Below are 13,565 nucleotides of genomic sequence, written 5' to 3' on the forward strand. Positions count from 1 at the left end.
AAACACTTTTACCATAGTGCATGATTTGTAAGCTAATACATTTTGATGTTGATATCACATAACCAGCTCCACTTGCATGGCTTTTTAGCACCACACACCGGACATTTTATTTTAAACTGCCCTGACAACAACAAACATAATACAACGTTGCAATACTCACGTTTTCAGACATTTTACTTTGAAAGTTTAGCAAAATTTGCAAGAAGCAACCCATTATCATTTTGCAGAAATACCGCCAAAGGCGCATTTTTCCAATGAGCCTGGGTTGTAATATTTTCTGTGTGAATAGAATACATGGACCTGCTACAAATGTCAAAATGTGTAGTATACAACAGAGCCTGATGCATGCAAAATTGCATCCCCACATGCAATGCAATGCACTTGACTTAATTTGCAATAGCATAATACAATCTTAAAAATAAAGGTTCTTTCAAAAAGTGCTTTACAGTGAAAAAAGGTTCTTTAGATTATAAAATGTTTCACGTACTAAGAAAAACATGATTATTTTAAGTACTGTTCACTGAAAGTTCTTTGGTGAACCTTTCCATTTCCAGTATGGTGAATTTTTATGTCTATTCAATGTGGACTGCCACAAGACATTTTTAACACACACACAAAAAGCAAAATGACATCACTTGCTGAAATTAAAAATGCAATGTGATGAGGTTATGTGACAGCAATGTCGAAACATTTTCACTATATTGCCAAAAGTATTGGGACAATCCTCCCAATCACTTCCATGGCCACAGGTGTATACAATCAAGCACTAGGCATGCAGATGCTTCCACATTTGTGAAAGATTGGGTTGCTCTCAGGAGCTCAGTGAACTCACGTGATACCATAATAGGTTTCCATCTGTGCAATAAGTCCATTAGTGAAATTTCACTACTAAATTTTCCACGGTCAACTGTTAGTGGTATTATAACAAAGTGGAAGCAATTGGGAACAACAGCAACTCAGCCATGAAGTGGTAGGCCACGTAAAATCACAGAGCGGGGTCAGCGTATGCTGAGGGTCACAGTGCGCAGAAGTCGTCAACTTTCTGCAAAGTCAATAGCTACAGACCTCCAAACTTTGTGTGGCCTTCAGATTAGCTCAAGAACAGTGCGTAGAGAGCTTCATGGAATGGGTTTCCATGGCCGAGCAGCTGCAGCTGCATCCAAGCCTTACATCACCAAGTGCAATGCATAGTGTCGGATGCAGTGGGGTAAAGCACGCCGCCACTGGACTCTAGAGCAGTGGAGACGTGTTCTCTGGAGTGACCACGCTTCTCTGTCTGGCAATCCGATGGTTTGGTGGTTGCCAGGAGAACGGTACTTGCCTGACTGCATTGCGCCAAGTGTAAAGTTTGGTGGAGGGGGGATTATGGTGTGGGGGTTGTTTTTCAGGGGTTGGGCTTGGCCCCTTAGTTCCAGTGAAAGCTATTAATACTTCAGCATACCTAGACATTTTGGACAATTTCATGCTCCCAACTTTGTGGGAACAGTTCGGGGATGACCCCTTCCTGTTCCAAAATGACTGCGCACCAGTGCACAAAGCGTCGGTCCATAAAGACATGGATGAGCGAGTTTGGTGTGGGTACTTTTCTGGGTACTCAAAGCGATTTACATATGGGGGAATGTCTGATAGGCACATTTCAGCGCACAAATAATTTACCGACGCCTACTTACTTTAAAAATATGCTTGTATGCAACATTTGGCATTGCTTACAACGGTCCGTCATTCACATAAATATTCACCAATTGACAGAAAGCCAAAGGTTTTTAATGAGCACAACTAGTTTGCCCAAAGGTTTCACCGAACTCCCAGCTGACAGATTGTGCCTCCAAACCAGAGAGTCCTCTTTGTGCTGTTCTATTTGTAGACAAAGGAAAATCAAATGGTGAAATGAGAGCACTCCCCCAGTGAGGCGCTTAAAGTGTGGCTGACGGTTTAATGAATGCTAATTGCTCCTTAGTGGAAGCACGGAATAAAAATGTCCACACACACACAGCCGAATCACATATGCCCTGATATATTACAACTATATGATCCCTCACAGCCACTTTTAGTAGCATCTCAAATCTTTCCTAACCCTCTCAGCAGAATAAAAATACAAAATACATGAACCTCTAATTTAGCCAATAGTCTGTCGTAATTTAATATACAATCAGATTAATGGGGCAACAGTGATTTTATTGGTTCTGGTTGCCAATTGGCTGTATTGTTGATTGTAGTGGGCTTTCCTATACCAACATTATTAGTGCACCGCTCAACTTGCCATAGCTTTTGAAAACAATTGCCAGTAAATCATATGCTTTAATGTCTCTTCTGAATACAGTATAGTCACGTAAAGTATACTATATAGCATGCTCCTATATGCTACTTATCTCAAATACTTAATTTTTGACCACTCTATATATAAGCTCTCTATATAAATTTGGATATACTATAATAAGTATGCATATAAGTATAAGCATGCATACATAGTTTTTTTTTTTTTTTTGCATAGGGTGAGACTTTATACTATAAAACATATCTCAGCTGCTTGATTGCTTGTATCATAACAAAATGTAAACTATAGAGCTCCGGAGGTCACGTGACCCATTCTGTTTACGACACCATTTTTGCAGGCAGGAACAGCCGGCGCCAGCATGAGTTAGATCCCTATAATGCCCCCGCAGAGCTTTTCACGTGTATCGATAAAAGAACGGATAGCTTTCCTGTCAGGACACCTGATGCACCAGCTGTGCGAAAGTTACAACTTGCCTAGTTTTGACATAAATGGGCACTAACTTACAACTTATGCACTACTAAATTTGTTTGCATTGCACCATTAAACTTAGTTGAAGCCTAAACCTACGTGTAAACTAAATATTTACGGAAGCGTCCGATCAGGAGTAACATTAACAGATAGAATAGCTGGCAGACTGAACTGCATCAATACACTCTTGTTTTACATGACAGACTTCAATTCTTTACACGTATATGATAATGCTGACATATATAGGCCTACATGCGCTATGTGAATAGACATTTACATTTACATTTATGCATTTAGCAGACGCTTTTATCTAAAGCGACTTACAACTTGGGGGTACAATAAGCGATTGGTCGTGAAGAGTCGAGTGAGCGCAACAAGTGCCTGAAATACTTAGTCCGTGTACATTTCTCAGTGTAGCACAGGCTAGAGTAGGGAGGGAAAGAGGAGGAGAAAGAGGAAAGGAAAGATTATTATTATTATAATTTTTTTTTAAGAGGTTAAGTGCTCATGGAAGAGATGAGTTTTTAGTTGACTTTTGAATGTTGTCAACGAATCAGCATTTCGGATGGCGGTGGGCAGATCGTTCCACCAGCTGGGAACGTTGAATGAAAATGTTCTGGAAAGGGATTTTTTGCCTCTCTGTGATGGTACCACAAGCCTTCGCTCCTTGGCTGAACGAAGGCTTCTGGTGGGGGTGTGGATTTGTAGAATCGAGTCAAAGTATGCAGGAGCTGAGCGCGTGGTGGCTCTGAAGGCAAGCGTCAGCGCCTTAAACTTGATGCAAGCAGCGAGTGGTAGCCAGTGCAGAGAGATGAAGAGTGGTATGACGTGGGTCCTTTTGGGCTTGTTGAAGACCAGACGTGCCACTGCATTCTGGATGATTCGAAGTGTTTGGATCGCACAAGAGGGGAGTCCAGCCAGAAGCGCAATAGATTAACGTAATATATGTAAGTGGTTAACACGAACCCGTCCAAAACAGCGTGCCGCTGTGTGCATCTGTTCCATAGGTCTGTGTTGTGCATGTGAAATAAAATCAGTCATAATCAATAAATGTAATTTCTTATTTTTTTGTTTCAGTATTTATTTATTGATCATGAATTTCGTTTCAAATAGCCTTTCTGGATGTTATTTATATATAAAAGAACTTCTGTTATGATTAAGTATCGAATTTAATGGCAACTTGTTTTTATCATTAGTTACGTGAGACAAAAGTAAGAATGAAGAATAAACTGAAATTCACTGCATTTATACAACTTACTATGATAACAAATTATTTCCCCTTTGCTTTCCCCCGCCTGTTCTGGCATCCTGGCGCACATCAGCTGTCCATCATGTTGAAATAGTAAGGTTTAAACAGTGTGGTTTTAAATATTTATAGATACCATACCAAGGCTACAGCCACTCTACCGCTCCCCTACGGTGGCCCAGTTGTGCACAACAAAACAAATTTAAAAAGCATACATAAGTTCACAACACAACGAAATCAAGCCACAACACAACGAAAAAGCCACAACACAAAGAAATAAAGCCACAACATATGGAATCAAGCCACAGCACAACGAAATAAAGCCACAACACAAAGAAATAAAACCACAACATAATGGAATCAAGCCACAGCACTACGAAATAAAGCCACAACATAATGGAATTAAGCCACAACACAACGAAAAAGCCACAACACAAAGAAATAAAGCCACAACATTATGGAATCAAGCCACAGCACAACGAAATAAAGCCACAACATAATGGAATAAAGCCACAACACAATGAAAAAGCCACAACACAACAGAAGTGCTCCCCACCACTAGGGGGCTCTCGGAGTGCGGAAAAGTTAGTTTTCCTTGCATTGTTCTATAGATTCGCCAGTCGTACAAATATTTAAACACTTCGATCAGTTTTAAGTGTGCAATTGTATATCGACATGAAATATCAATTCAAAATCACCTACGTGCATTATAGCTGCATATTTATACTCGAGAACGCCTTGGCCCGCTGCCACGGCGCTGAGGGAGTGCCTGCCAATTACACCAAGTTGAAACATATAATTCACTTTTTTTTTTTTTATGTTCAAATTCCAATGTTGTGTTGTGCATTGCTGAGTCAGTTTTACCAATACAATCAAGCTGTGGAATTTTAACATGTCTGTTTTTAAATGTTAAAAGTAATTTTAATTAATACAAATTATTGGCATTGGAATTATTGGAATTGGCAGACGTTCCCTTAGGCGTCATGCGCCGTGGTATCGGGTCAAAGCATTCTTGAGCATAAATATGCAGCTATAATGCATGTAGGTGATTTTAAACAAATTTTTCATGTCGATAAACAATGGTTAGCCTACATACTGTTAAAACTAATTGTGGTATTGATATCTTTGTAAGACTGCCGACTCTATAGAACAGTGGCAACTTTACAGCGCTCCGAGTGCCCCCTAGTGGTCGGGAGCATTTCCGTTGTGTTGTGGCTTGATTTCTTTGTGTTGTGGCTTGTTTTCGTTGTGTTGTGGCTTGTTTTCGTTTTATTGTTGCTTGATTCCATTGTGCTGTGGCTTTTTCGTTGTGATGTGAACTTATGTTTGCTTTTTATATTTCGTTGTGTTGTGCACTACTGGGCCACCGTACTCCCCTGATTGCCTGCCAAAATGGCGGAGTTTAGGCTGCGTGACGTCAACCTCCGGAGCTCTATATTATTGCCCAGCTCTAATTTACAGTTACACTTTATTTTAAGGTGTAATTGTTACAGTGTAATTATATATTTAAGTACTGAGTAATAATAAATAACTACATGTACTTACTATAGGGTTAGGGTAGGATTATGGTTTGGTTGAGGGTTAGTTGCATGTAAGTATGTATAATTTACTGTTATTACTATGGTAAGTACATGTAACAAGGACACTGTAAAAAATAAAGTGTTACCTAATTTGCTAAATGCATAATAAATAATAATGAAGACATTAGGACATTAAAAACATTAAAATCATGATTTTTCCACAAAGCTGCCTAAATCAATGTCTATTGTGAAAAGCGTTATAAAAATACATTTGACTTGACTTTTGACTAAAGAAAGAGCATGTCTTTCTAATTTGACAAGGAATCCCTTTTTTGTCATCAATACAAATTATTCTACATGGGTAAATGTTTGAATAGAATCTGCAGCAGTGCATAATGCATCACGAACAAAATGAATGATCATCAATGCATGAATCAAACTCACTCAGCATGCAGTTCCTACAGTATCTCCCAGGACATGGATCACATGCTTGTCTTCACTCCTATTGATAGTCACCACATCGCTGCTCATTTGCAAGTAACTTTTTCAACGTTTGTCAATGGACACGCCCACATCAATGTGTTGCCAGAACTTATGGAAAATGAATGACATCCGGTCGCTGTATGTGTGAACGCCCCTGAATTATGCTAAGCAGGCACTAGTCTGCTCATTTCTAAAAACGGAAAATATAAATAATTTGCAGAGGGAGTAATTTTGGCCGGTGCCCTGAGGAAATAACTTCGATTTATGGTGGAAAACTCAAAGGGCCTTTGAATTAATTCCTGTATCTCAGCGCGCTCGCTACAAAACACAAGAGAAAATGTGCAAGACATCACAAGGCTACATCTGAAGGTCAAATTTCAAAGTTTTCCTTCCTATAAAAACTGTGTTTAAAGGGGGCATATCTTTTTTTGATATCTATACGGCACATAAACAGCATACAGATCAGCGCTATAAACCAAAACCACTTTGAAAAAGGTTTTGATATATATTTGAGAGTTTAGAGTAAAGAAGCCAAGAAGAGTTTGTTTTCTATCATAGAACAACTGTGCAAAAAAAAGCAATCAACAGCAATCTAACCTTTTTCAGAGGCATCCTGCCATATCGTACCTCAGATATGACCTTCTTCCAGTATAGCATTGTCTCTCCTTTCTTCTCCAACCATCTGTGGAAACAAGACAAGAGGTTATTAGAGAGGGGCTGAGAATAGGAAGAGAAAATATAGCTGCGAGCAGCAATTACGGGACTTGCACAGCAGCAGCAACAGCAGAGATGCTTTAGTTTTTACCAATGTGCAAAGAAGCAGAGGGTAGCAGAATTATGATTTGCAACTGACCACCAGGGGACGCTCTCCCAACCAAAAAAAAAATGCATATAGACATACAAGGCAAGTTCCATCGCTAAAACATAACTAAGCATTGTTAGGCTTGGTCTGAAGATCATTTAAGATTGCATTAAATTTGTAGGAGAAGTAGCAAACAATTATTATTAATGAAATTAAAATAGGTGGACATTTAAAATGTCTGACCTCGGAAAGATGGATATCACTGTCGCTACTCCATTAGACTTTGATATAAAGATCTAAGTAGTGATGCATTGAATTTTGGGCAACCAAAATATATTCAACCGAAACAACAACAAAATCGATTTAGTAAGAACTATTTTTAAAGGGCTGAAATCATTTACCGAAAGAGTTAGCCCTTTTTCCCCAATGACGCGTTTTGACTGTGTCAGCATCTATTTCATGCACACAACGTGGATAAGCTACAACATGTCAGCAGTGTGGACGCTCTAAACTGTGACCAAAAAGTATGCTAGAGTAACAATAAGTCAAATTTGCTCAGTTGAAATATCAAGAGGCGGCTCATTGACGAAGAACTTCACTATGGCTGGTTTAATTTATCACCTGTGAACACCATTCAGAGTTTAATTACCAAAAGTAAATTATAGGCAGGGTAGGCAATTTGTTCCAGAAACGTTTTTTTGTTATGGTTGAAAGTCACTTCATGTATATACATCATCTGTGGAAGGCGTAGGACCATAAAATGTTCGTCCAATCATAGCATTTGGTCCGAATACTATGGTACTATGTTCTACTTTTCTGTCAACGTATGTATTTTCATAACCATATACCTTTCACAGACTGTCCTCCAAAAAAAAACGACTCTATAGGTAATTTTTCAAGCACCGTATTACGATCTTTATTTTCGTTTTAAAGTCATGCGCCCTTTAGCTGGCGTAAAAATAATGACAGTGTCGTGTTACATGTGTCGTCATGAAATGACGTATGACTGTCGTTACCAATCAAACTGTGTGTTCATTTAAATGCAATGAGTGGACTTTTTGTCACCATTTGTCATATTTCCATTTAGAAAAAAATGTTTTTTTATTAACCACTACACCCACCCCACCCCTAAACCCAGTGATTTATAGTGCATATATACTTTATGAGCACGTGTTCCCTGGGATCGAACCCACTATTGCATGATCACATGATCACATGATGTTGTATTTTGCAATGCTTTATCAATTGAGCTACGCAAAACCCGAAATATGATGCAAATAAAAGGAAACAAAGCATTAAAATGAAAGTGTCCTGTTGTCGATCGGGGCACAACTTTAGTAAACGCTCCTATGGACCCATGTTGACCTTTCATACTATGCAGAGTTAGACAGACCGAGCACCACAAACAAACAGCAGCCGCCTTTAACTGTTCCTCCATAACCAAAACAACCAGCTTATGCTGCGTTTACACCATAACTACTGTCATTTGGAAGAGATGGAAACCTGTGACGTTTTACTCGGAGCGGTTTGTGACTCAAGTTTAAATGGCAACGCTATCAAAGGCGAAATGAACCTGCAGCAGTCAGGTGGTACTTGTAATGTAATGTTGTGCTTTGAGACATGAGGTAGTTTAACGCCGTCTCTTGTCTTGCAACGTTTTGCCAACTCTGCTGTACGCTTTGAAGGGAGGGTGGGATCTCATGCTTTCAAAGCTAGCTTGCTATTGCTATTTTTGTTTTCAGTTTCGGTTTTCGGGCTAATTGAAAATGTTAATTTTGGTTTAAGTAAAAAAAAATCTCTTTGGTGCATAAGTAGATAAAAGACAAGTTTAATTTCCATACATCAAAACTTTTCAAAGATACAGCTTCACTTTGCCGCCCTCACCATTACATTTGCATTTGAAAATCAGATCCAATTTATAAGGGTTGGTCTGAAGATCACTGCCATACAATTCGGAAAAGACTGGGGAAAATTGAGTAATGGAGAAACTGTTAAAGTGCCCCTATTATGCTATTTTAACCCTCTCGAGTCGACGGTCACGCCGGCATGATTGGCTTGCTTTTTTTCTTATCAGTGCCAAAGAGACTCAAATAACTGTCGTTTTTTATCATTCAGGCAAGTGTTATACATCATTATAATCTGTTAAGTTTTTTTTTTTTTTTTGTACAGTCACAATAAAAAGAAATTGTTGTGCTTTTTACAAAATAAAGAAATCAAACATGATGCGCGATCTACAGCCGCTCTGTCAAAGACGTTCATTCAGATAGTCTTCAGAAAATGACCTCTAGCTTATTAAAAACTTGTCTTACAAACATGAGACATATGTCTAAAGAAACGCTGAAATGTCAGGTTTAAAACACTGTAAACCAAATCAAAAACAAATATTCTGTGTTTATGTAATCCGTTTGAAAGCAGAGCGATGTTAGTCGTTCCTGAGCGGCTCATTATACACTAATGCGACCACGCATACGAAGCGCGCGCTCTATTGAGATTCAAATACTGAGGCGACGCCCACACACACACACATCAGCTCAAACAAACACATCGTGCACGAGGGCGCACTGAAGCTTTCTTTGTTTAAATTAGCTCAAAATTACTGTCAGATGTAAGTAATTACCTTGACAAACTATACATCATTTAAAAGATCTAAGACTCAAGCTTCCATTTTTGACCTCTGTTTTATTCTCAAAGGCATATAGTGACCATAATTTGTTAATATGTGTCAGGAGTTATGAATATGAAAACCGTCGGTACCTTCTAAAGATTGTAATACGAGCGTCAGCTGCTCTCATTCATAAAAAACTCTTCATACTTCTACGGAGGGCGCTCCGTGCACATGTAGTCCATGTATAGCACGCATGAAGAAGATACCATGTGACATTGACATAAACAGATTCCAGAAATCGCTCCAACATGCAGGCAGACAGGTTTGAAGATAATAAACACACAATCGCAACAATATATGGCTTATCTGTGTTCCCACAATAGGTTGTGAATGGTCTACTCTGCTCTGATTGGTCACATGGCTCATTCTGTTTGATTGGTAAGATGGTCCAGTCTGTTGTGATTGGTCAGATGGTCCAGTCTGTTGTGATTGGTCAGATGGTCCAGTCTGTTGTGATTGGTCTACTCTGCTCTGATTGGTCAGATGGTCCAGTCTGTTGTGATTGGTCAGATGGTCCAGTCTGGTGTGATAGGTCAGATGGTCCAGTCTGTTGGATTGGTCAGATGGTCCAGTCTGGTGTGATAGGTCAGATGGTCCAGTCTGGTGTGATAGGTCAGATGGTCCAGTCTGGTGTGATAGGTCAGATGGTCCAGTCCGTTGTGATTGGTCAGATGGTCCAGTCTGTTGTGATAGGTCAGATGGTCCTGTCTGTTGTGATTGGTCAGATGGTCTAGTCTGTTGTGATTGGTCAGATGGCCCAGTCTGTTGTGATTGGTCTACTCTGCTCTGAATGGTCACATGGCTCAGTCTGTTGTGATTGGTCTAGTTTCAGAAACTAAACGCCTTTTACCATATCTGATTGTCAGCTCCGGAGGTTCCTCAGCGCTTGATACACAGAGATACGAACCATGGCATCGGATTTAGCACGAGTCTTCATCCTTTTGAAATGCATGCAAAGTGCAATCGCAGCGCAGAAAACAGCGTTTTCTCGACATGTCGACAACACAAACCAAACTCTTCCAGTCTCAGCTACAACTACAGTGTTTGAGGGCATCAAAGCAGACGTTCTTCGCAGGCAGCCATTGAAGACTATAGGTTGGCATTATGCAATTGTTACATTGTAGGCACGTAACATGAATTGAGACTTGAACTGCTGACGACTTGTTACAGCGGTTCAGAATCGATTCTTTCTTTTAGGAGACAATAACATTATTTATAGTGCACTTTGATCTTTAAAACTCTTGTAGACTCACAGAAGCAACACCAGTTATTTTGCCAAGAGATCTCTTATTTGTTATTTTTATATGTCAGCCATATGAGAGGGAGACAGATTACGGGAGAGATTGTCTTCATTCCCAGCTTTCTCTGTTCTTCCGGATCAGTACACAAAAGGTTGGGCTTTTATATGCTGAGCAAAGAAACTCACAAGTTCCTTACAAGGTGAAAAAACATGTTTTCATGTTTAAAATAGAAAGGTATACCTCATCTATATGCTACACACTCCTCGTTCTTTCTCCTTTCTTATATAGCATATATAGAATGTTCTTCAGTCATACATCAGTGGAACATATGCATCCGTGGAACATATGCTACATTCCTATGTTCAAAAGCATCTCTTCTCCATCTGCCTGATATATGATCCTAACATGTGCATGCAGTCTTCAGCTCATGCGGCTCATAAAACTTCCTCATGCACTTAAACTTAACAAATACATAATACATCTGATGATGAATATTCATGAATAACACTGAAAATAATATTAATAATGAAATTTTAGTCTTTTGGATTGAGAAACAGCTATATTACATGCAGGAATATTCGAAAAAGCATAATAGGGCCGCTTTAAAATCCATGATGACAGAAAATCTAGTACTATGAGCCATGCAAACAATCAATGGAAAAACAATTACGTTGGTAACCCTTTAGAATAATGGTCTGTCATTAATAAGTAACTATGCGGGAAGTAATGCAGGACTAATGAGTAGTACTACATTAACTGCTACTACCATTGACTAATATAGAAACAAGCTTAACTAATCAATAAGTAATATTGACTTTAGGACTAAGATAGTTCCTAGGTAATCAATAATTAGCTACTGAATGAGATTGGTATCACTAAGAACTAATAAGTAAGCATGACAAATGATAAAAAATTACTAATTAATTACTAATCACAACATTAGCGTGTCTGAGATGTGAGCAATTGTTTTATTTTAAACCATTATTTTAAAGTGAAAAATATATATATATATATTTTACTTTAAAATAATGGTCCAGATCATTAGTAGTTCCTGCAGAGTGACTAGGTAACACTCGAGTAGTTAGTGATGCATTTTATGACTATATTCAGAGTAAAAAAGGTGACGGATTACGTTTAAGACACACAATAATGTTCTTTATAATTTGTCAGTTAGGTAATATTAATGAGGCTAATCTCATTAAGTAATTATTGATTACTTAACAAGGAACTATCTCCTAAATTTGCAAACTGTCCACCAAAAAAAGAAAAAACGACTCTATAGGTTGTTTTTTAGCACCTTATTACGACCTTTATTTACGTTTTAAAGTTATGTGCCCTCTAGCTGGCATAAAAAGAATGACAGTTTCGTGTTACGTATGTCGTCATGAAATGTTACCATCAAAATGTGTGTTCATTTAAATGCAATGTGTGGACTTTCTATCACCATTTGACATTTTTCCATTAAGCAAAAAAATTTTTTATTAACAACTACACACACCCCACCCCACCCCTAAACCTACCCAGTGATTTATAGTGCATATACACTTTTTGAGCACATGTGTTACCTGGGATCGAACCCACTATTGCATGATCACATGATCACATGTTGTTGTATTTTGCAATGCTTTATCAATTGAGCTATGCAAAATCCTCAATATGATGCAAATAAAAGGAAACAAAGCATTAAAATGAAAGTGTCCTGTTGTCGATAGGGACGAAACTTTAGTAAACGCTCCAATGGGTCGTATTTCTTGAATTAAAATGAAAGTGTCCTGTTGTCGATAGGGGCACAACTTTAGTAAACGCTCCTATGGGTCGTATTTCATGAATTAAAATGAAAGTGTCCTGTTGTCGATAGTGACGAAACTTTAGTAAACGCTCCTATGGGTCGCATTTCATGAATTAAAATGAAAGTGTCCTGTTGTCGATAGGGATGAAACTTTAGTAAATGCTCCTATGGGTCGCATTTCATGAATTAAAATGAAAGTGTCCTGTTGTCGATAGGGACGAAACTTTAGTAAACGCTCCTATGGGTCGTATTTCATGAATTAAAATGAAAGTGTCCTGTTGTCGATAGGGAGGAAACTTTAGTAAACGCTCCTATGGGTCGTATTTCATGAATTAAAATGAAAGTGTCCTGTTGTCGATAGGGACGAAACTTTAGTAAACGCTCCTATGGGTCGCATTTCATGAATTAAAATGAAAGTGTCCTGTTGTCGATAGGGATGAAACTTTAGTAAATGCTCCTATGGGTCGCATTTCATGAATTAAAATGAAAGTGTCCTGTTGTCGATAGGGACGAAACTTTAGTAAACGCTCCTATGGGTCGCATTTCATGAATTAAAATGAAAGTGTCCTGTTGTCGATAGGGAGGAAACTTTAGTAAACGCTCCTATGGGTTGCATTTCATGAATTAAAATGAAAGTGTCCTGTTGTCGATAGGGACGAAACTTTAGTAAACGCTCCTATGGGTCGCATTTCATGAATTAAAATGAAAGTGTCCTGTTGTCGATAGGGGGGAAACTTTAGTAAACGCTCCTATGGGTCGCATTTCATGAATTAAAATGAAAGTGTCCTGTTGTCGATAGGGACGAAACTTTAGTAAACGCTCCTATGGGTCGTATTTCATGAATTAAAATGAAAGTGTCCTGTTGTCGATAGGGATGAAACTTTAGTAAACGCTCCTATGGGTCATATTTCATGAATTAAAATGAAAGTGTCCTGTTGTCGATAGGGACGAAACTTTAGTAAACGCTCCTATGGGTCGTATTTCATGAATTAAAATGAAAGTGTCCTGTTGTCGATAGGGACGAAACTTTAGTAAACGCTCCTATGGGTCGCATTTCATGAATTAAAATGAAAGTG

The 13,565-nt window shown here is 38.6% G+C and overlaps 1 protein-coding gene across 2 annotated transcripts in view; it reads right to left on the bottom strand.

The window, feature by feature from the left end:
- The window catches only part of b3galt1b (UDP-Gal:betaGlcNAc beta 1,3-galactosyltransferase, polypeptide 1b), a 303,243-nt gene that overhangs the window by 156,176 nt on the left and 133,502 nt on the right, over nt 1-13,565 (bottom strand). For both annotated transcript variants that reach the window (XM_079821412.1, XM_079821411.1), the window contains exon 2: nt 6,590-6,674. The gene's annotated coding sequence lies outside the window, so the exon portion shown is untranslated. The remainder of the gene's footprint in view (nt 1-6,589; nt 6,675-13,565) is intronic.

This window comes from Gobio gobio (assembly GCF_949357685.1).
Source record: "Gobio gobio genome assembly, chromosome: 7".
Classification (NCBI taxonomy): Eukaryota; Metazoa; Chordata; class Actinopteri; order Cypriniformes; family Gobionidae; genus Gobio; species Gobio gobio.